The sequence below is a fragment of the Lygodium microphyllum genome, chromosome 21 (genome assembly GCF_053477565.2).
Source record: "Lygodium microphyllum isolate KBCC chromosome 21, Lygodium_microphyllum_v1.1.10, whole genome shotgun sequence".
Lineage (NCBI taxonomy): Eukaryota > Viridiplantae > Streptophyta > Polypodiopsida > Schizaeales > Lygodiaceae > Lygodium > Lygodium microphyllum.
In genome coordinates, this window is record NC_141155.1 from 43,672,327 (window position 1) to 43,696,616 (window position 24,290).

The 24,290-nt window shown below is 42.1% G+C and overlaps 1 pseudogene; it reads left to right on the top strand.

Moving 5' to 3' along the window:
- Positions 1-7,014: 7,014 nt before the first annotated feature.
- LOC148017947 (autophagy-related protein 8a-like) overlaps positions 7,015-24,290 on the top strand; it is a 36,223-nt pseudogene continuing 18,947 nt past the window's right edge.

The following is a 24,290-nucleotide window of genomic DNA, read 5'->3' on the forward strand; positions in this document are numbered from 1 at the left end:
TTGAGCTTTTCTTGCAAGCTGCAGATCCTGCTCTTCAAGAAGAATTGGGTGAGCTTCTTGAAGATCGCACGAAGCCTATGGGTCTTAAAATTGATTGGCAGGATGCTCAGGATGCAGTCTCGACTTTGACCAAGAGAAGGATATGGAAGACTCACCTACAGAATGGTTCCATGACACCTACACCATCATCAGCTCATATGCCTGCTTCTATCCCTGTTATTTATTCTCCTCCTCAGCCAGTTTCTTGGCCTATGCCAGTGCCTACTGTTTCCACTCCACCTATTCCTCATGTTCCACCACCGATGCCTACACCTTCTGCTCCAAAACCATCTGCTCCATCGGTGCCTACCTCTCTTGATGACATAATCAAAGGCATCACAGATTTGACACTAGAGTCAGTCAAAGCGGAGTTGGTGGGAAAGTTGAAGAAGCAGTTTGCTTCGACTGCGCCTACTGCTTCTTCTAGCGCTCCTACTGCACCTAGGAGTGCTCCTAGTGCACCTAGGAGAGATCAGAGATATATTTGGTGTGATAGTACGGACCATCAGCATTGCAGGGATTGTGACTCTTTCCAGGATGCAAGGAGGCAGAATTTGGTATATTGGGGGCAAGATGGTAAGATTTGGTTGACTGAGACAGGAGCTCCACTTGCTACCAACTTTGGTAAAGGTGGAATGAAGAAGTTAGTGGAGGACATGGCTGCGCGTACTTCTTATGTGACAGCTAGAGGTGATGCTTCTGCATATGGAGTCCAGATTGAGAAGGGATCAGAGACTCAGTCAGCGTTATGGACTTATGCTATGGAGACTGCAAACAAGGGGAAAATTCAGCAAACTGTTTTGACTAGTGCAGGCTCTAGCATTAGATCAGAGACAGGTTGGGACTTGCCTATTGACAGGTATTCTATTTATGCTTATTTGGCTAAGTCTCATGGTGCAGATGTACTTGTTGAGGAGAAGCGTAAGAGGGATGAAGAAAATCCAAGTGCAGCTAAGAAAACTAGAGGGGGTGAGTTTGTTACTCCACCTATTGCAGGACCGTCTTCAAGACCAGGGCCAGATCGACAGATGGAGGATGCTCAAAAGAGAGAAAAGAGGCAAGAGCCTAGAGAGAGAAAGCAGCCAGGATTCAGATTGATGTCCGATATTGAGACATCTACAGACATGAAGAAAATCTTTAATGATAAGATACTTGGCAGTGAGGTGACTTTCACTATTTCTGAGATTTTGGGCATCTCAAAAAGAGAGTTTCAGGATCAATTTCAGGAGGTCTTGAAGAGGAAAAGACATGCATTGTCTACCACTGATACACAGGGAGTTTTGATTGGGGAGTTGGATGAGGATGAGGATGAGGTTATGGTTGATAATGCTTCTGTTTTTCCGCAGGTAGAGAAGAGGGTTCAGCCTATGCATTATGCTGAAATTGATGAGCCTGTCATGATACCGCGTAGTCACTTTTCGCGGAGCCATTGGGCTAGGGCAACTACAGAGACGATGGTAAAGATTGGAGAGAAACAGGTGCCTTATGTTGCATTGGTTGATCATGGTTCAGAGATTAATCTCATAGTTCGTGGAGTTTATGAGAGTAACAGATGGCCTATGGATGTAGAGCATGGGTGGCGTATGAGAGCCGCCAATAACACTGTAGGTGATTTGTATGCTGCCTGTCCTAGTGTCAGGGTTTCTATTGGTGATGTAGAGGAGGATTTTCATTTCTTTTTGCAGGATTCATGCTCTTATCCCATAATTCTTGGTCAGCCATTCATTACAGAGATGCGCATGGAAACAAAGGTCATGGATGATGGATCTGCTTATGCACGGATTCGCAGTAAAGATGGTATGAGAGCAGTTCAGTTTATGACTGTATGTGTGAACCATGTTAGAAACAGAGATACTCTCAGAGATGCACCTTTGCCCACTGTGAGGGATTCGGGTTTTCATTAGGTACCATCGTTTCGCGAGACGACGGTGGTACAGAGGAGAGGAGATTGGAGTTCTCGCCTCCTGGCAGTAGTGTTTTCTCCTCCGGTTTTGTTGGGATTTCAGCAAACAGTTCGATGAGTTATCAGAAGACTTCTAGGTTGCCTAGAGCTGCCAGGCAGTATATATGCAGGGAGGAGAAAAATTTGAAAAATGCAGGAATTTTGGAGGATGATGAGCACATAGATGGGATGTATGACAGTGTGATTTGTGTAGATACGATGACAGAGATGGGAGATATGCTGAAAACTGATATGCTGAATTGTCACAGTAATGTATTAGTGCAGTCCCTGGACATGTTTCATGAAATTGCAGATTTTATGTCACAGATTGAGTCAGAGGCTGAGGTAACTCAGCAAAGAGTGTTGAGTGCTGAAGAAATTCAGCAAACAGAGTTTCCAGCTGGTTATGATCAGCTTTCAGAGAGACAGAGGGCTGAAAACTTTCAGCAACAGAGTTTACTGCTGAAATATTTCAGCATTCAGAGTTTGGGGCTGTTCTTGTGCAGTCCATAGAGCAGAGGGCTGAGAATATTCAGCCATTGGTGTGCAGAATTGCTGATTTACAGCAAGGTTTATGTAATGCAGAAGAGCATAATGAAGCCAGGGTTGACACGAAATACAAAACTGTGGATAAGAAGGTGAAGCCGGTTGCTGTACCGCTTCCACCTGACAGTGATCAGCAAATAGAGAGGGCTGCTAAACAGCAAATTTTGAGGAATCCGGAGCATATTGGTCATAAATTTTCAGCAGAGACACTTGCTGAATTGAAAATTGGGAATGGTGATTTCTTGTTACCCATAGAGAAGCAATGCTTTCAGGATATGCTTGAGCGACATGGAAGGGGATTTGCTTTTTTCCCGCATGAGATTGGATGTGTGAATCCTGATATTGTTGCTCCTATGGTCATTTTTACTATTCCTCATATTCCATGGAATCTCCAACCTATTCTACCTAAGGCACACTTGCCAAAGCTGATTGATTTATTGAATGAGAAAATCAGGATGGGAATCCTTGAGCCTTCATCTGCACCATACTCAAACAGGTGGTTTACAGTTCCAAAGAAGAATGGTACTCTTCGATTTATTCAGGACATGCAGCGAGTGAACAGAGTTACTATCAGGAATGTTGGTATAGGTCCAGTTGTGGATGAGTTTGCAGAGGCATTTGCTGGACGCGCCATCTATTCTTTGGGTGATTTGTATTCAGGATATGATCAGTTTCAGCTGGCTTTGGAAAGTAGGGACATAACCACCATGAGAACTCCTATTGGGCTTGTCAGGATGTGTACCTTGCCTCAAGGTGCCACTAATTCTGTTGCGCATATGATGAATGCCATGCATAAGGTCCTTCGTGATTACATACCTCAGCTTACTATGCCTTTCTTGGATGATGTGCCCATTAAGGGGTGTGCAGAAGAAGAGAAGAATGAGAGTCTAAATGAGCAGGGATGTAGATCCTTTGTGGCTGATCATATTTCAGCATGTGAAAAGATTTTGGCCAGGTTAGAAGAAGTGAACTTGACACTTTCAGGGCAAAAATCTATTTTTGGAGTGAATGAGGTTGTCATTGTTGGACATATGTGTGGATATTATGGCAGGAAACCCTCACCTGATAAGGTGAATGCTATAGGCAAGATTGCGGAGTATTGTTCTACCACTTCAGAGGTACGGAGATTCATTGGTGCTTGTGTGTTTTATATGATTTGGATACCTCATTTTGCACACATAGCAGATTGTTTGTATCAGCTGCTTCGAAAGGGGCAGAATTTTTTTTGGGATGAGAGTCACACTAGAGCCATGCGGAAATTGAAGAAGTTATTGCAGAATGCTCCTACTCTTAGGAAAGCAGATTATAATCGTGGAAGGCCTATTGTATTGACAGTTGATACTAGTCCAATTGGCATAGGTTGGGCTGTGGGTCAAGATGATGCAGATGGAAATAGGTATGCTATTCGGTTTGGGGCGAAAGTCCTAAACGAGAGACAGAGGAGATATCCGCAAATCAAGAGGGAGTTATTGGGGATTGTCATGGCTCTCAAATGTGACAAGGAGTACTTTATTGGAGCTTCAGTTGTGGTAGAGACAGATTGCTTGCCATTGATTGGTATGATTACGAGTTGCTCTACTCCGGATATAGCCATGTTGAGATGGATTGCATACATCAAGTCATTAAATCCAGAATTTAAACACATAGCAGGGAAGGATAATCCAGTGGCAGATATGTTGTCTAGAGCCAGATATGATGATGAGGAGACTCTACTTGCAGAAGAGGATGATGCAGAAATTTCAGCCACTATGGTTGAACATGTTTGTCATGTCTATGATATTGTGGCTTTCACAGAAGAACTCTATGTTGGAGATTGGTTGCAGATTGGCAGGTACCTTAGTACACTAAGCAAAAGAGATGAATGGACGGATGAAGAGTTCAAGAAGATCAGAAGGAAAGCCTATGGTTATTTTCTCAAGGACGGATTTCTTTGGAAGCATCCGAAGAAAAGAGGCGGATTACCTTTGCGGGTTGTCTGCGATAGAGAGACACAGTTACAGGTGATGAGGGAGTTTCATGAGAGTCCTTGGGCTGGTCATAGAGGAGTGTGGGCTACTTATGAGAAAATCAAGGAGAAATATTGGTGGAAAGGCATGTACAGAGATGTTTCTCACTTTGTTGAGACTTGCAGAGACTGCCAGATGTATTAAGTAGTGCGTCATCGAGATGAGCTTCATCCGACCTATCCGCTATGCATTCATTATAAGTGGGTAGTTGATTTGGTTACCGTGCCTATGGGTCTATGGCAGATGAGGTACATTGCTTTGGCTAGAGAGGATCTTACCAATCATGTTGAGGGCAGATCTTTGAGAACGAAGACCACTAGTGCAGTGTGTAAGTTCTTATTAGAGGAAATTTTCTGCATGTATGGTTGTGTGGGTAAGATCACTGCAGATCGTGGTGAATTGGATGCAGATGAAGCTAGGGAGTTTTTCTCTCAGCTAGGAATCAAGTTGGCTCTAACCATAGCATATAATCTAGAGGGAAATGGGAAGAGTGAAAGAGGGCATCCGCCGATAGTGAAAGCATTAGCCAAAGCATGCAGAGGATGGATTGGAGAATGGCCGAGACTTTTACCATTTGCTTTGTGGGCTGATCGTACGACTCATAGTGTTACCACAGGATATATGCCTGCAGAGTTGATGTATGGTCAGAAACCGGTTATGCCGACTGAGACTTGTGCTTTGACTTGGTCAGTTTTACCTTGGCAGGAGGATTTGATGAGAGAAGAGCTCTTAGCTCTTCGGATTCGACAGTTGGAGAGGAGACCAGAGGATATTCAGCTAGCTATTGATAGGTTGAAGGTTTCTAGACTAAGAAATAAGGACAGGTTTGATAGCAGGCATCATTTGCAGCCTCGAGCAATAGAAGAGGGAGATTGGGTATTGGTCTTTGATAGCAGCCTTGAAAATCAGCATACTGCACTTCGGAAGATGGTGAAAAGATGGTTTGGGCCGTACATAGTCAGACATGTCTTTGATAATGCAACATATGAGCTGACAGAATTGGATGGGACAGTGCTTAGAGTGCCTATTGCTGGAAAAAGAATCAAGATTTTCAAGAAAAGAGATGATGAGGAATATGCATTGGAAGAATTTGCAAGAGAAGAACAACGAGAAGAAATTCCAATGGAAGAAACAGATGATATGACACCGGAAATGCATAACGAAGACATTGATCTGTTTGTGGATCTTGATGATAATGATCATGGGTAGTTGGCCCATCCGGAGGATGCGTAGGATTAGAGGGGGTGGATGTCGTATTGCTGCGCATTCGAGATGTGGAATCCACCAAAAAGGTTATGTTGCACATGGATCGTTTATCAAGGCACTTGCTTCTTATTATCACATGTAGTTAGAGGGTGTTTGTTCAGATTTTGTCAACCATTGGACATGGGTTTCAATTATCTTATAGTCAGCAAATAAGACTTTTACATATGGAATAAGTGGATCTTTTTGGTATGTCACTAGCTCAGCTATACAAATACTTCTTTTCAGTATCATTGCAAGGGAAACTAAACGAAGAGCACCAAAGGCTCACATTGTTTTGTGGAACTTGTCGAGAAGGTCACATTTTTGCATGGAAATTCTCCGTTAGACGTTTCAAGATCTGTATCAATACCACTGAAAGGGTGTGAAGTCACTCCAACTAAAGTAAAGTTTCAGAGAAAGGTGCAAGATTTAAGAGGGCTGCTTTTCTAAGGCTATTGTGGGAAAAAAGGAGAGCTTTATTGGCCGTTTTGCTTTTCTGAGGACAGGGAGGAGCTTTTGTTTTTTGAATTGAATTTGGGGGGGAAGAAATCCACAATACGCTTTTCTAGTCGGAAGAAAGAAAAATAGAGGATACTCTGCGCTGGACGAGGAGGAAAATAGAGGGCACTCTGCAACTTCGAGGGGATTTTTTTTTACAGAAAGGAAGGAAAGGAAATTGAGGACAGGAAAGAACAGAGGAGCGGGACGAAAGAAAAGAGGAGATTTTTTTTGTCAATCAGAGAATCGTTGTTGGACAGGAAGACAGGGGGGGAAAACACACACAGACATTTTTGTTTTGAAGGCTCCCGACACACGTGGTTTTTACTGTAGCCCAGAGGATGGGAAGTAAAAAAAAAACCGGAGATTAAGGAAGCTACTTCATTGCTGTGACGACAGGATAAGCATGCCGTGGACGCTGTCAATCAAACCTCTCTACTGTATTTTTGCGAGTACACAGAATTGCAAGACGCCAGCTGCGAGAATTCATTGGTGTACAAGCTGCCTATTGGACAATGCTGGAGGAAGGGAGAGTAACTCAAACATCTGCCATGATTTTGATACAATCTGTAGATGAGGCACTGGACTATGTTATGTGAGACGAGCTGCGGAAGGAATTTCCGTCCTGTTCGGCTTCTTTCAGAAGCGTTCAAAGGGGATCGAGGTCTCCGTCCAGGTTCCTGCGATCGCTGGATTCGCACCTTCTCTTTTTGCCATTGTGTTGTCATCAGATTATCTGCGCAAAGAAGTGGCCGTTCGTAGACTTTTTCGGTTATCATTTATAGATTCCTTCACGTTGTTGTCTGTAATTTCGTTCGTGAATCGCCGATTTCATCAATGCAGAAGTGAAATGACCAAGAGCTCTTTTGAAGAGGAACATGATCTAGAGAAGAGGAAAACTGAAGCCTCTAGGATTCGTGAGAAGTATCCTTACAGGATTCCTGTAATAGTTGAGAAAGCTGAAAGAAGTGACATTCCAGACATAGATAAGAAGAAGTACCTTGTACCAGTTGACCTTATTGTTGATCAATTTGTCTATGTTATTCGGAAGAGGATCAAATTAAATGCAGAGAAAGCAATCTTCATCCTTGTAGACAATGTTCTTCTGCCTATTGCTGCAATTATGTCGGCTATCTATGAGGAGCATAAAGATGAGGATGGCTTTCTTTAAGTTACATACAGTGGAGAGAACACCTTTGGGTTGTGTTGAAACCGTACATATGAAGAACATACAATGATGAGGGTGTTCGCAGGACATTGGAGTCATAACATAACAGCATATTCTTGAATTCTTATCATCACCCATAAATTAAGGGAAAATTGCAAAGGCTAGAACAACGATGGAAGATAAAGAGCTAATGGATTTTCTATTTTCTTTCCTGGATTCGGGGAGGATGAACTGAATGAACCGATTTCTTCATCTTGAACCCTTGTTTTGTTATTAACAGAAATGAAACAAAGACTTGGCATCATTTTCTCATCTTGCTTACTTGCTTGATGGATCTTCTATCCTGAAATTTATGAAGGACTTCTGAAGTTGCGACATTGCTTTCGAAACCCTTCGACACCGCAAAGGGTGCACTCCTCCTTGGGATGAGACGTCACCTCCCTGGATAGAAAATTTGCTAGCCACATCCAATGTTTTTGTATATGGTATTTAATTAGCTTGCAAATACAATGCATGATTGATATACACTTTTCTTACCGTTTGCTCAAAATCTGAGATTGCTTGATCAATGATCTTAGATTGAAACTCACCGAAGCATCGTACCTGTTCTATAGACAATCGACGTTTTTGTCTAATTGCCAACTTACATTGAGAGCAAGGACATGGGACACGCTGATTAAGATACACCTCACGATCTTGAACATCACGACCTTCATTGTTTTCCATTGTCTACATTACGACAAACAATTTGTTTTTGTTATCATTCTTTTTTTCTTTCTTAAATTGTTTGAGAAGGGATTTCTTCTCTTGTAACTCAACAAAATTAACGTATGTAAAATCTCCACCCACCCACAAATTAACATATGTTGGAGTGTTTCTCGTCTCGTGGTATTGCACCGGACCTCGCCACCACTCTCTCTTTGTTTTTTATCCATTCATTCTCTTCTCTCCTTCCATCTCTCTCTCTTTTTCTCTTTCTTTATTATGTTGTATGTTTATTCCCTCTCTCTCATTCCTTCTTCCTTTTTCTCTTCCTCTCCCTCTCTCATTTCCTTTAACAAAATATGTATATCTCTCTCTACCACTACCACTACCACTACCACTACAATAAACAAGAAAAGAAAAGAAAAAAAAAATAACAACAACAACTACTACTACTACTACAACAAACAAAAAAAGAAGAAAAAACTACTACTACTACCACTACTACAATAACAACAACAAACAAGAAAACTAAACAACAATAAATAAGAAAACAAAAAAAACTATTACTACTACTACAACAACAACAAACAAGAAAACCACTACTACTACTACAACAATGACTACGACTACGACAAACCACTAGTACTAGCACTAACACTACAATAAACAACAAAGGAAGAAAAAATAACAACAACAACAACTACTACTACTACTACAATAACAATAAACAAGAAAAGAAGAAAAAACTACTACTACTACTACTACTACAAAAAAAAAAATAAGAAAACTAAACAACAATAAACAAGAAAAGAAAAAAAAATACTACTACTACAACAACAACAAACAAGAAAACTACTATTACTACTACTAGTACTACTACTACAATCACGACTACGACGACTACAAACACGAGCACGACTACGACTACCACAACAACTCTCTCTCACTACCACTACCACTACCACTACCACTACCACTACCACTACCACTACCACTACCACTACCACTACCACTACCACTACCACTACCACTACCACTACCACTACCACTACCACTACCACTACCACTACCACTACAACTACCACTACCACTACCACTACCAATACCAATACCACTACCACTACTACTACCACTAAAATAAACAAGAATAGAAGAAAAAAAAAAACAACAACAACAAACAAGAAAAGAAGAAAAAACTACTACTACTACAGCAACAACAACAAACAAGAAAACTAAATAACAATAAATAAGAAAAGAAAAAAAACTACTACTACAACAACAACAACAAACAAGAAAACCATTACTACTACTACTACTACTACTACTACTACTACTACTACTACTACTACTACTACTACTACTACGACTACGACTACGACTACGACTACGACTACGACTACGACTACGACTACGACTACGACAGCTACGACTATGACTACTACAACAACAAACCACTACCACTACAATAAAGAAGAAAAGAAGAAAAAAAAACAACAACAACTACTACTACTTCTACAATAACAACAAACAAGAAAAGAAGAAAAAACTACTACTACTACTACAACTACAACAACAACAAACAAGAAAACTAAATAACAATAAAAAAGAAAAGAAAAAAAAAACTACTATTACTACTACTACAAACAAGAAAACTACTATTACTACTACTAGTACTACTACTACAATCACGACGAGGACTACGACTACCACAAAAACAACAAACAATAAGAGAAGAAATTTAAAAATAACAACTACTACTATCACTACCACTACCACTACTACTACTACTACTACTACTACGACTACCACAACAACAACAAACAAGAAAATAAGAAATTAAACAACAACCACCACTATTGCTACCACTACCGCTACAACAACAAACAAGAAAATAAAAAATTAAACAACAACTACTGCTACCGCAACTACGACTACCACAACAACAACAAATAAGAAAAAAAAAGAAGTAAAATAACAACAACAGTAACAACAACCTCTCCCTCCCTCTCTCTCTCTCTCTCTCCCTCTCTTTCTCTCTTTCCCTATTGTGTTTAATGTTTTCTCCCTCTCTCTCTCGTTCCTTCTTTCGTTTTCTTTCTTCCTCTCCCTCTCTCAATACACATGATTTTTAACAAAAACAAGTAAAAGAAAAAGAGAATAAACAAAAACAAATCAAGAAGGAACAATGCACTCATCGTAAAGGCCTGAGGATGGATTCGGCGGCTCCTCTTCGCGACGGTGGCTTCTCTTTGCCCTCCTACACTTCCTTGTATCCTTGTAGTGGTAGAGGCTCCATAAATATTGCATAGATCCTCAAAATTATTGATATCAACCCATTCTTCCTTAGAATCACTAAAATCTACTGAGCATTCAAAAATCACCTATAACTTTGGTGGCTTTCTTTGAAATTTCATTATCAAACTCCTACAAGGACATTAATCACTTGGCCATGCGGTGAGGGGGTTGAAGCTTATTCAATAATGGTTGTATCCCCAAGAATCAACACTTGACGAGAAACTTCATCTATACTCTTTTTGTATGAGACACATATTACTAAGGGAACGAGAAGTGTTTGCTAATTGCCTGATCTTTCTCTTTTCAAATTGGGAAATATTATCTACAAAGTTGCCTATAGATAAATAATTCCTAATAGAAGCATAATAGGATGGGATTGAGATTGCATCAATCTTGTTTAGATCCTCAAAACCACTTATATGAGTCCACTCTTCCTTGGGCTCACCAAAATGTACTAAGCATTCAACAACTAACTACAACTTTGATGGCTTGTTGTGGATCTCATCATATTCAAACTCTTGTAAGGATATTAAACACTTGGCCAAGTGGTCAGGAGGTTGACGCTTATTCAACAATTGGCACAATCCCTTAGCCTTCTTGAAAAACTCCATGATTTCATAAAGAATGTAATGTATGAACCTCTTGGTGGAGAAAGCCATGGCCAAATAGACTTTTTCTAAATAACTATAACAAAGATCCAAAACACCTAACTTTTGGCTTGCGAAAGCATTTGGATGATAAAGGTGTGCTTGCCAAAGGTAAAAGCTAATGTTACGAATTGTTACAACCATAAAAAATAAGAAGGCTCCACCCCTCTTTTGAGATTATAACACTAGCATCTTAGATAAATCCAACTTGACATCTAGTTCAGTCCATTAAAAAACATGATTATGAGACAAAATATTTATCAAAGGTAATAAGCACTCAGTGAATGCATTGATGAACCTACGGTAATGACCAATAGAAGATTAAATAAAGTTGTGATCCTCCCTAGGGTTGGTTTACACATTCATTACTACAACGGTACCTATCTTTCTAGGTTTAGTAGCAATTCCATTTGAACTTACAATATGCTTTAATAGTAACCCATAAAGCACCCCAAATACACACTTTCAAGGATTTAGCAAGTACTTGCATAAGAAATAATAAGTTATCACTTGTGACTTTTCATAGCACTCAAGTCATCTTTAAAGACCTTAAGCTCCTATTGGGAGATATTGGAAAACATCTCATCACTCATCCTTCACCATGATCTAGGAGCATTACGTAAATTAAAAGCCATGTAATGGTACACGGAAGTATAAAAGACTATAATGAATATCATCTTGAGCTTATCTTCTCTAGCTCTGGCCATTTGTTATAGAGTACAAAATGATCTATGAAAGAATAATTGTGTCACTTTATCAATTTATCTAAAATTTGGTTGATAAAGGGAAAAGTATAATATTCTTAATGATCTACTTGCTCAACTCCTTAAAATCCATGTAGAAGTAGATTTGGTTTTTCTTTTTATTTTTTATAAGAACTTATGAGCGTCTCGTCTAGTTAGTGTGTTTCACAAAGAAGATCAACCCAACCTTTCTTAGATGCACTAACTCCTCAAAAAGAGTCTGTTATCTCAGAGGCATTCATTTGACCTTTTGTCTTAGATCATTGCTTCCTTCTTTCAATGGGATTTTATGCACAATGACAGTTGGGGGAATCCCCTTTAGTTCATCATAACTCAAATATATCCCTAAACTCTGATAAGAGTTCTATATAAATCTTATGCTCATCCACAAATATAGGTTGAAGTTAATTGGGTAGGGATCATTGGGAGTCCAATATCAAACTCTATCACATCAATATCATGCATCCAATATTTTGTCAATATGTGCTCATTTAAACATATCTCATAGACTATCTTTGTGGTAGGATCCTTTTTAAATTCATTAGAACTAGAGGTTCCAGTCACACAGGTCCCCTCAAGTTCCCCCATTGTAAATTGGAAGGAAAATCCCTTCTATTTAGTGGGAATTCAAGCCCAAAGATTAAATAAATAGCTAGGATATCAATTAAGCACTCGGAGTGTAACATTCCATGACCATCTCCAAGCCACAATTAATATCTTGACTTTTGAGCAAGGCAAGTCACATAGAAGTCCAAAACACAATCAATGTGAGCTATTGTCACATATACTCTCGATACCATGCTTTCATGTTGTCTTAGACTCTAATCTATCATTTTTAGAATAGTATTGACATCTTTTTGAATGTGTAGACCTAGTCTCTCCAATAAATTCATGCTCATTATATTTGTAAATGAACACAAGTCTACCACCATAGTTCTAATCAAAATACCATCCACATAGGCTTATGCCCTAGGGTAGTGTTTCTACACATGATTGCACCATTTACTACCCACTACATTGATACATATTATAGGCTCCACAATATATCCATTTTGGTGAATGTTCTTGCAAATGCTAGGTGACAATAAAATTAATTATAACATCTTAACACGAGCTTGATTTCACGTAAACCATTTAGTAAGTCAAATTCATGGAAGCTTGCACAACTTTCCTTTCTTTGCAAAGCTTCTCTTCCTTGGTTTCCCTAATGGCCTTAGCAACCCCCTTCACTTTTGATTTCTACTGAGCCTTAACCACAAGCTACTCAAAATCACTATAAGGTTTTAAGGATCTTGCCTATGTATACTAGTCCACAACTTTCTTATGAACATTTCTAGGTTTAGGTTTCTCTTTGCTCATGCTAGGGTCTGTCTTCTAAGAATCCCTCCCTTTTAACCCCTAATAATAACTCCTCTAACATTGTTAGAAGCAATAATCTCACTAATTGGAAGTATCTCTACCAAACTAAAACCACTATGAAGTATCTTCTCAAGAGTATCTTTACCCTTTTGTATTAGGGCCATCCCCTTGATTTTTTCCACCATTTGAAGAGTGATTCACTAGTCCAAGTTGTTGACTACCTTACTGGAGGGATTTTTTTCTACTCCAACATTTGTTAGTGCATACATTATACTTTACATGTGGAAAATTTCATGGAAGATACTGACCATTACACCACTTACAACTAAATCTAGATGGACTTGTATCATCAAGCTTTCTAGTGCCCGTTAGTTCTACTAGCAATCAAGAAACTTAACATGTACTATAATCTGACTATATTATTTCATAATCACATCCCTATAATGATTCATCATATATTTTACTTCCTCCATGATATTAGATGTAGAGGACTCATAACTAGTAGGCTCATCTACTGCCCCCATTGTAGGTTTAACTATTTCAAGGGGGATTGTTGAGTGTATGCTTTCTTGGTTCACAATGGGATCCTACCCATTTCTCATAGACATCACAAGGATTGATGGGGCAACATTTGGCATCCCAACAGCTAGTAATTGTGGAAACCCCTCATTTGACTCCTAACTTAAGCTCATAGAACTACTAGATAATGCAAGTAATGGATAATAACTAGTTAACATTGCATTTGGTACCACTCTAGGAACCTAGAGGGATATCTCTCTTGTTGCATATGGAGCTTGGATTCTAAAATCTACCCTCTCTATTATAGTTATAGTTGCATCAAGGTCATTAAGCATGGTATTACTCAAGTGGAATTGGGTTGTAAATTCCAACTCTCTAAAGTAAAATTGTAATCCTATCATTAAGGGTAGTATGGACTACAAAACGTCCCTTTTGACTTAATGATAATCACCTTCTTAATTGTGCAAGATTTAAGGTGCACCAATAGGAAGGGGGTGTTATGCACATTCTATCTAGTTTTCATTTCCCTTTTGCCCAGATTTGCTAGTTTTTCTAGAAAGTCTAGTGGCCGGATGAAATTTGAAATTTGAAATTTTATGCTTGGATGAAAATTATATTTTCACATCAATCATGATCCAACACTTATACTAGGGCCCATAGATCTATCACAAAAGACTAAGGCATTATGGTTAATAATAATGCACAATCCATACTATCATGATTTGGCAATTCTTGTAGGCATGTAGACTTGAACATCTAGCACCTCAATAATAGGCCCAAGGCCCTACCACTAAGGTATGAGCCACTTGTGTTATGCCACCTAGATATAAAGGATATAACCTACCTTTCTATTTTAAATTGAAAAAAAGGGACTTTCTTTGTCAAAATCACTTTTGAAGCTTGTCATCACATCGAGAATTCACTATCTTATCCAATTAGTAGAAGTAATCCTCTCCTAATCAAATCATTCTGAGGCCCTCTTTCTGTAATGGGAAAAAGACAATGGAATAGTTGTATTTAAGTGCCAAAAGACCTCACGTAGCTTCTGCGCATATGCTTTTACACTCTCATTAAACTCATGAGGAGTCTCATTATAAGGACACATAGCTAGTATTTCCCACTCTTTTGGGGGGAGAATCGCCTATGAAAAAGGGTGTAAAACACTTGCATATTGGTAATTGATTTAGCCACAATGTGATAATATGATTGGGTTGCATTCCTTTTTAAGGTCATATTGAAGATTATCATATGATGTGCTCGTTTTGTTACTTGATAATTGAACATTAGCTTCTTTAAATCTTGAATATGTAGTTATCCATCCTCATTTGGATCTCCATTAAATATAGTTAGTGTGTATCATAAAGGGGGTAGAGCCATTGTATCAAATGGATTATGAACTTCTTGAGTAGTTATCAAATATGGCTACTGCACCATCATTGTAGATGTAGGATAGACTTTGAAGTGACTATAGCACTACTTGTGGCACTACTACATAGATTTAATTTTCCACCACTACAACTCTTCCTTGGTGGAGTGAACTACCAGCTACTGCTGTTAGAGATACATTTCCAGTTTTATGCATAGTGGGACTCTTCTTACTATAGGGGCTTCAAGACTCATAAGAGATATGGGACTCATAAGACCCCTATAGATATATGAGACTCATAAGAGATATGGGACTCATAAGACCCCTATAGAGATATGAGACTCATAGGAGATATGGGACTCATAAGAGATATGGGACTAGGATCAAGGAAGTACTTGCAAAAGATCTTTAGATATCTCAACCAATCTCCACACTTCTCTCGTTAGATACAAGAGGTTTCTAGCATTTTCTCTCATTTGATTTCAATATTTCTTCTCATTCGTACCTAAGCAAGTCCCTCTTCATTTCTAGGCCAAGAGGCATATACTCTAGAATCGAGTCTTAGGCACTATTGGTGATCCTAGAGGACTCTTCACAAATGTAGCACCTTCCAAGACCTAAAATGGGCCCAACAATGGCTCTCTCACTCTCAGCTCACTATTAGGCCTCAACCACCAATCCCCCATGGCACTATGGCTATGATCAGCAGAAGAATGCTAAACAACCCTCTCACTAAACTAGAACACTATGTTGTAGTCTACTTCCTAATTTTCTAGTTCCCTTCTCTCTTATTTCAAGATTTGAATGTACAAAACAATTTATATCCTTTGCCTTTGGCCCATGTTGCCTTATAATTGGTCCAAACCATTTCAAATATTGGCCAAATTTAGGCCTTTTTGGTTGCGCATACCATATTTGCACTCAAATTAAGGTGATTTGAAATGAAATTGTGCCCCAAATATGTGGAATTAATGATAAAATGCTACCTAGATACTTGTCTATTGCTTCAAGTCTCAACTTTCTTGCACTCCACTATTCCTTTTGTTTTAAAATGTTCCACATCTTGCACCTTGGTTGCCTTGCAAAATGGACTAGAATCAAGCCTTTAGTCTTCATTTTTCATTGAAATGGCTTGTAGATATGCTTATAATGCTTGTAAAAACCCCAAAATGCACCTTTCAATGCTCCTTTCATGAGGAAAATATGGAGTGGTGTACTCATGATGAATGCAATCAATCATACAGTAATCATTAAATTCATTAGAATTACACTTTCCACCCATATCTGTATGAAGTGTTTTAATATAATATCATCTAGGAAGTTCTACAATCTTTTGAAGCTTGAATGTTGATAGGGCTTCAGACTTATACCGCAATAGAAAAATATGTATGTAACATGTGAAATCATAAAAATTAGTAATGTAGTATAGATAATTGGATATAATGGGACTTTAAAACAAGAAAATGTCCATAGATATCATAGGAAAATATCTATAGTTATCATAATGAACAAGATCTAGTATACCACTAGAATGAGTAGAAGCAGATAAGGGCTAAGGTTGCTAATGATGCTTCCCAAGATCACAATATTCAAATATACCCATGTGAGGATAAGAAGTAAGATTCATACCTTGAATAGAATGATGGTATTGAAGATCTAAGAACTTAGAGAAATTTGAATGTGCAAAGCAATAATGCCAAATCTTACAATCAAGGTTACCTGTAGTGATGACAACATTTGCAACTTCATTAGTCTGAGAAAGCTAAAAAATATTACCTTTGGCAAAGAGCAATTGCAATAATATTCTCATATTTCTCACATTAAACATGATAAAAGACCACAAATAGACAAAGATCAACAAGTTGTGCAACACAAAGGAGATTTCTCTAGTGCATGTAGAATAACACACACATAATATTTTGGTGGAAGAAATAGTACCAAGGTAAAAATCACGAACACCTATAACTTTAAAATTGAGATTCATATATAATATTACTTGTGGCTCTAGAGTCAAAAATAAATACAAATCTATCTTAAACATGTATTGTATTTTCAGGATAAACATCAAAGTAAGCATAAATAACCTCCTCATATGTTGGAAGCTGTGTTGAGCATCATTGTAAGGAGGAAGATCTATGAGAAAATAAGGGGAGAATACTAGTCATCCTAATGGTATTTAAGATGTAAGAACTCTATTTTTGGGATTTTGGAAATTTCCCATCAATATGGGAAAATCAAATCAAAATGGATTTTGTGAATTTTGGGAATTTCACTAATTTGGAACTTGGTGCAATGGAACATATTATTGCTTATGGTTGTTTCCACGAGATTGAAAAAAACTCAAAAAGGTGGTGTTCATAAACACCTTAGTTTTAATATCCTTGAAAATATTCAAGGAAAATCTTCAGTCAATGTATTCTTGTAGACTTTCTTTGGCCTTCAATACAATCTTTGGGGGAATTTTAAATTTGTTGGGAGATTTTGTACCTTTCTTCATCCAAGAGAAGACAATGCTATCTATTGTTTCCCATCATTTAGGATCTTTTTGTTGCACATCCAATATTTATCCCAAAAATTAAAATACACCTCTGCATCTGTAGCATTTTGACAACTACAAACTAGTGACCAATATTATATACATACCTTGTTGAAGATTTTGGAATTTCTATTTGTATCGACCTCACTTTGGGCATGTTAACCCCAACATGAAGAGAGAGAAAGAAAGTGGAAAAGACGCAGGGCAAAGGCGGAAAAAAGGTAACCCGACGGAAGAAAAAGAAGGAGAAAAGGCCAAAAGCACAAGGACAACCGTTAAAGGCCAAGGCAACCACGAAAAGGGAAAGGCGCATAAAAAGCGCACCCTAAAATCTTGTAAAAGAGTGCCGGGCTCTCACCCGTGCGATTTGTAAATATAGAAGGGTAGTGAAAAGGAAGCAAGGAAGATAAAAGGACAATGGAAAACAGGGCCTGGGCTATGACTGGCCATGTAAAAAAGGGAAAAAGGGAATGACCACCCAAAAGGGAAGTAGGGTTTTGTATATAAAGTTGAAAAGTGAATGAAGAGCTCATTCTTTGGTGTGGCAAAACTAGTCTTCTTCTTCCTCTCTTCTTCTCTCATTCTTACTTGTGTATGCTCTTGAGAGAGGGAGTGTGAGAGTGTGAGGGAGTGAGTGTGTGAGAGAGTGAGGAATCAAGAGGGTGAAGCTCTCCACCATCTCCTCTCCCCTTCTCCTCTTCTCTTTTCTTCTCTTATCTTGCGTGCACGGCTATGGAGGATGAGGCTTGGAGATGGAGGAGGCTTGAGGATGCTTGAGCTAGCATCAAGAATCGTGGAGCTACCGAAGTGTGAGAGAGAGGAGGGCACTCGATCAAGCATCAAGGTAAGTTCACTGCATTCGTAGGATCGACGGCGCGTTGGCTAAGTGAGAGATAGCCATGAGAGCTCGCTTGGAACGCTTGAAACAATAAGCGGTCCGTGGGTTTTGGCGGTTGAGCGAAAGCTCCCAAATTTTGGTTCTATTGCCGGGACCAACGGATTCAAGCTCGAGCACTCGCGCGCCCCATATCGAGCATCGAAGTAGAGCATTCACCCTGAAATGGAGCTTGAGATAGGTAGGAAGTTTGGTGTTTTTGATCTTCAGAACAGGTAAGTGTTTTGGAACAATCTGGTTATTAATGACTGGAAAACATGGAGAAATTAGTTCAGTGTTTTGCTTTCGATCCAGGATGTGTTTAGGATAGATTAGCAGTAGGAAATCACACACGAAAAGGCAGAGGGATGCTGCTGTGAAACAAGGGGAAAACCACAGGAAACAAAGGGAAAAAATGGAGTAGATGCAAGGTAACGGCATATGAAACGCCAGGGAAGGAACCTGTAGTGTGTAGGGCAGAACTAGTAGGGTATAAACTCTGGGAGGGCAAGAGGACCCCATTTCCAACCAACGGAGAGTGAGAGAGATAGAGAGTGAGAGAGTGAGCAAGCTGAGCAGCTGTCCGATCGACCGGAGCTAGGAGGACATCGCATTCGGCGACTTCAGGTAACCGATCTCGTCTGCCCCACTTCAGCTCTGTCGCGGGGTAATCGTACGACCAATAGGATAATATACCTAGTGAAAATCGAGCAAATCGGTGGGCGTAACTCATCGGACCGGTGGAATCGGACAGCCGACCCAGTGTTCGATTCCCAGAATCGGACACTCGGACAACCGTCCGATCGGAACAACCCGTTCGATCACTAGACTCGGACTAACTGGTCCAATCGAACGTGCCACGTGGCACTCTAACCGACCGTCCCATTTTTAGAATCGGCCACTCGGACCAACTTGTCCGACTCAACCACTCGGACCACTCGGACGCTCTGACTCGGACCCACCCGGTCCGATCGGACGAAGTAATACACATCACCAGTCGGACCATGTTCGGTCCGATCCCTAGAATCGGACCCATCCATAATCGGACCCATCCACAATCAGACCGCCTAGAATCGGACCGCCTAGAATCGGACCAATTCCTCGCACATTCGCCCGTCCGATTCTTGAGAATCGGACACGCGGGCCCTAAGACCCCCACTTCGCCCTAAATACCTGGTCCGATCCCCACAATCGGACCACTGGTATATCGGACCATTGGTAAATCGGACCAGTGATAAATCGGACCACTGGTAAATCGGACGTCCGATTCCCAGAGTCAAACCAAAACAAAACCTGACCCATCCAGGGACACACTGGGGCACTTCCCCAGTGACCCACCCCCACGTGAGCAACAGGAAGCAGCATAGGACCCTGTGACCCATAAGGCGGCCAGGACTAGAGTAGCAAAACCTGTCAGGCCCAAAACGAGCAAGAGTGAGTAAGATGCAGGGGAAGCACTCACAGCACTCTGATTGAATTTCCGCACTTGAAGAACACTTAGGAAAGTCGAAAGCCTGATTGAACATGAGTGCACGAGGAGCAACACACTCACCAGTGACCCTAAGTTGAGCACTGCTTTCAAAAATTAAAAAGAACTCACTCAGATAAATTGCCAAAAAAACCCACCACTAAGAGAAAACCCAAGCGTGACAAATGCACAGAGCGCAAGGCAGGATCAAGCAAGGAGCGACAACGACAAGGATCTGACTTACAACTAGACGCGAGAATTTCACCATGACAGAGGGAGGCTCAGATCATCGGTTTGCAGGGGAGCTAGATGTTAGTGCATTTCCGGAAGCCATACAGCAAATGGTGAGCAGTTATGATGCGCATGCCAGGTACGAACACCATGGCAGGACGGCGGAGGCAATCATTGCGAACCTAGAGGAGGAGAGGAGGCTAGCACGCAAGGCATTGCAGGGCATAGCAGACTATAATAGGGACCAACAAGCCATGAGCCTAAGGCAAAGCATGGAGCTGCATGAGGTGCAGCGAGTGTTGAACTTGGCTGGCCAAAACCGAACGGACCAGGAAAGAGCACTCGAGAGAGACCTGACGCTGGGCGAGCTCCTCATGAAACGGCTGCTCGATAACACCGCGGTGGAACAAAATGCCGCTGCGCTAGCAACCTCGCTACTTGCAGGACTAGGGGCAACCCAAGGTTCAAAGAGCCAAGCCAAAATACCTATCGTCGCTAAGCAACTCGACAAGTACCAGCCACTGGACGACCCATACAGCTTTGTCGAGCAGTTCGAGCAGGTCTGCGAAGCCAATGGCCTCAACGACCAGGCCCAACGTTCGCAAGCATTCGGACTTTGCTTAAGCGATAAGGGTAAGACATGGTATACGAGCCTAGATGCTATAGAACGAGCCAACTTCAATAACCTCAAGGACATTTTTGTCAAGAGGTTTGCCAAACCCGGATACTCTGACAACCTGCTAGTATGTTTGATGAACGTCAAGCAGAAGGAGAAGGAGGGCATCCGTGACTATGTGACCCATGTGAGAAGCATCCTTAAGAGAATCCCCTTGGGCGAAAGACCGACTGACAGGGCAGTGTCAACCGTGTTCATCAGCAAGATTCGGGATGAAGAATTGTACAAAGCACTAGCAGGCAACTCGAGCTTGCAAAGGGACGTAGTGGCTAGGGTTTTTGAGGAAGCCATTAGGGTCGATGACCAACTGAGGGAGCGGAGCTCCAGGAGCTCGAACCTAGAAGAAATCAACCCACAGAGTTCAGAACGAACGCCAACCTCTAGCGAGCGATCCAACGCATTGTCCCACGATAAGGGGAAGGCCGCCGAGACGGCTTGGCCGAGGTCAAGACAGAACTGGCCAAAATACAAGACATGTTAAGGCGACCTACGCATCCGCACGTCCAGTGCGTGTACTACAGAGGAAACCACCTGCCAGTAGAATGTCAAGACCCTAGGTCAAGACCCTGCGCTAACTGCGGAAGGTTCGGCCATGATGCTGCACACTGCAGACTACCACGAAGACTACCATACACGCAGCCCTATGGCCAGCTCTACCCGGCTAACAGGCCACAGCCATTCTACGGAAGGGGAGCTCCTCTTGCCCTACCAGCACCTAACGACACGAAGCCAACGGTCCCTAGGCTGGACATAAATCCTACCGGTATTCCTAGACTGCCTGGTCCCTATGTGACCCACCCACCGAGCGATGCTCCTATGCACTACGTAGAGGAGCCCAGTGACAAAGAAACCTACATATACCCTTACGTCTCGCATGACGACGAGGGCAATGCAATCTTCATGGATTATCGACCAGTACTGGTGATGGCACTAGGACGAGGACGGGGTAGAGGCCTGGGAGGGCAGCCACAGGATCCAGTCACTTGTTGGACATGTGGACATCCCGGTCACGTCTCATCACGCTACCCAGAAATAGAGCAGCAAAGTAGGGACAAAGCTGACCAAAGGTGTGCAGAGTGCGGAATCACTCATCTTTTCATAGATTGCCCAAAATGGAAGCCGCCTTCTGGTACAGCTAATTTGCCGTCTGTCCCGCTGGGACTGTTTGGTGTTGAAAACCCCGATGGGGAGGCCACACCTATCCCCCTACGAGTGATGACCCGAGCACAAACGAAGCAGGCTGACGTCTCTCTGCCAGGACCTAGCAATCTCGACGCTACCTCAGTAGGAAAGAAAAGCCGTAGGCGGAAAAAGAAGAGGTTAGAGGCTAAGGTCGCACTACAGACCGCAGCATTATGGCCTTACCCCACGGAAAGAAAGTCTCAGACGCAGAGGCAGAGACTTCAACCCCTAGAACTGCCCAACAGGAAAGCGCTAAGGTAGGGGAATACCCACACCCTAGGTGGCAATTGGAAGCCATAGAAAAGGTGAAGGAATGGGTGAGGGAGGCTCAACAACACACTCAAGGATGTCGAGCCCATCACGAAGGATGAGATTGAGGACCTCTCCAGCATGAGTGCATCGTTATCGCTACCCCAACCTAAGTCTGCCGAGGCTGCTACGCCACAAGCAGTGCCGACAAGGCCAAGCCTAGATGTAACAGAACCACAGGACAGCCGTGGCCATTGGCCCGGATAGTCTGAACAAAGGGAAGGACGAGTGTTTAGCAATCTCCTAACCACACTAGTGACCACCCCTGTAACGGTTGGACTGGGAGAGCTTCTTCGGCAGCACTCTACCCTATGGCAAGACCTCAAACAGTGGGTCGAAAGACCACACGAGCAAGCTCCGGCAAATGCTCAAGACTAGGATATGGAAATGCACTTACCAAGTTTGACGCTACACTCCGACCCTAAATCCTTGCACGTCAACGCCTTTTGGGAGGGCTCGAAAATGCACGTAGTCCTGCCAGTCCTAGCCCTGGGGGACGCAACGAGAAAGGGGATCGTAGACACAGGAGCTGGGGTCAGTGTGCTTAACCATGCAGTGCTACAGAAGTGGGGAAACCCACCTGTCGAAGCTGCTCCGTTTAATGTCACGCTAGCAAATGGCATGCGAGTGAGACCATTCGGGGTCTTGAAGAATTGGCCAGTGAAGATTGCAGGAGTCCAGTTCTCTGTCGACTTCATCATCATGAAGGGAGTGGACTATGATATCTTATTGGGTCGACCCTGGATGCGCAATGCCTGAGTTGTCGAAGACTAGGGTAACAGCCTGATCTTCTTGGGCAACCGAACTAACGCTGTGAGAATAGAGATGGACACTTGGAAGACCTCACCAGTCGACCTGGATGCCATCTCTACTCTACTCAAGGGAACCACCCAGAACAAGGAACCCTATGGATCCTTGACGAAGTATATCCCTTGCCCAAAGGACGAGCGGGATTGGATGCACGTTCTCACTACACTTGATCTGCCATTCTCAGATCATGAAGCGTACGAGCAGGCTGTCAAAACAGTTGGCAAGCCAAGAGAAACACAGCCTGCACCTATCTACATGATGGCAGCAAGCCTCCATGATGGGCCTAAGCCTGTCACCTCCCAAGTGCCAACCAACAGAAGAGAACTCCAGGGAATACTGGGGCACCTAACGGACCGACTGGCACGCAACGCAGCCGCCAATCTCAAGCTGCTCCAAGACCTCTTGGAAGAACCCGAATGGAAGTGGACGAGAGTGCACGAACTAAATCTCAGATACAACTGGGCATTGGTCCTCGACCAACAAAATGAGGCAGAGCAGGCCTTGGGGGATGATGAGCAGTCCAGCGAGGCGGATTTCGGCGACGAATATGAAGATTGCCAACCCTTTGATGAAGGAAGTGAGGGTGAGATGGACACCGTAGAATATGACATCGAAGGGCGAGAGATTGAGAAAATCCGAGCAGATGCAAAACCGTAGCCGAGGCCGGCCCTTAGAATGGACCAAGGAGTCATGTGTGCGGAATGCGATAGTGCTTGGTTGGAACAGATGGGAGCTGTGGATTTTAAGCAGGCCGGCCTGACCCAACCAAAAACGGCAGCCATGCTTAGAACCGAGTCGCCATCCGAACTGTGGCCGCCAGGGGAGACCACCTCCCTTAGTGAAAATGGGAAATTCGACTCTGAATCTGAAGTTACTTCAAAGGATGACCCCGAAATCCCTAGGCCACCCATGACCAGATGCACCAAGGGAGACTTACCCATCCACCTGAGGCACCGACGGTTACGGCAGAATGAAGCAGAGCGTCCCAACGATGTGCGATCGGAGGAGCAAAGGAAGCCACAAGACCTCCCTAAGCGCTTTTCGAAATTTAAAAGAGGGGACAGGGTGGTGGTTCTGCTAAGTGCCAAGCGCTAAGGGCAAACCCGCGAACCCATCGAAGGGCCAG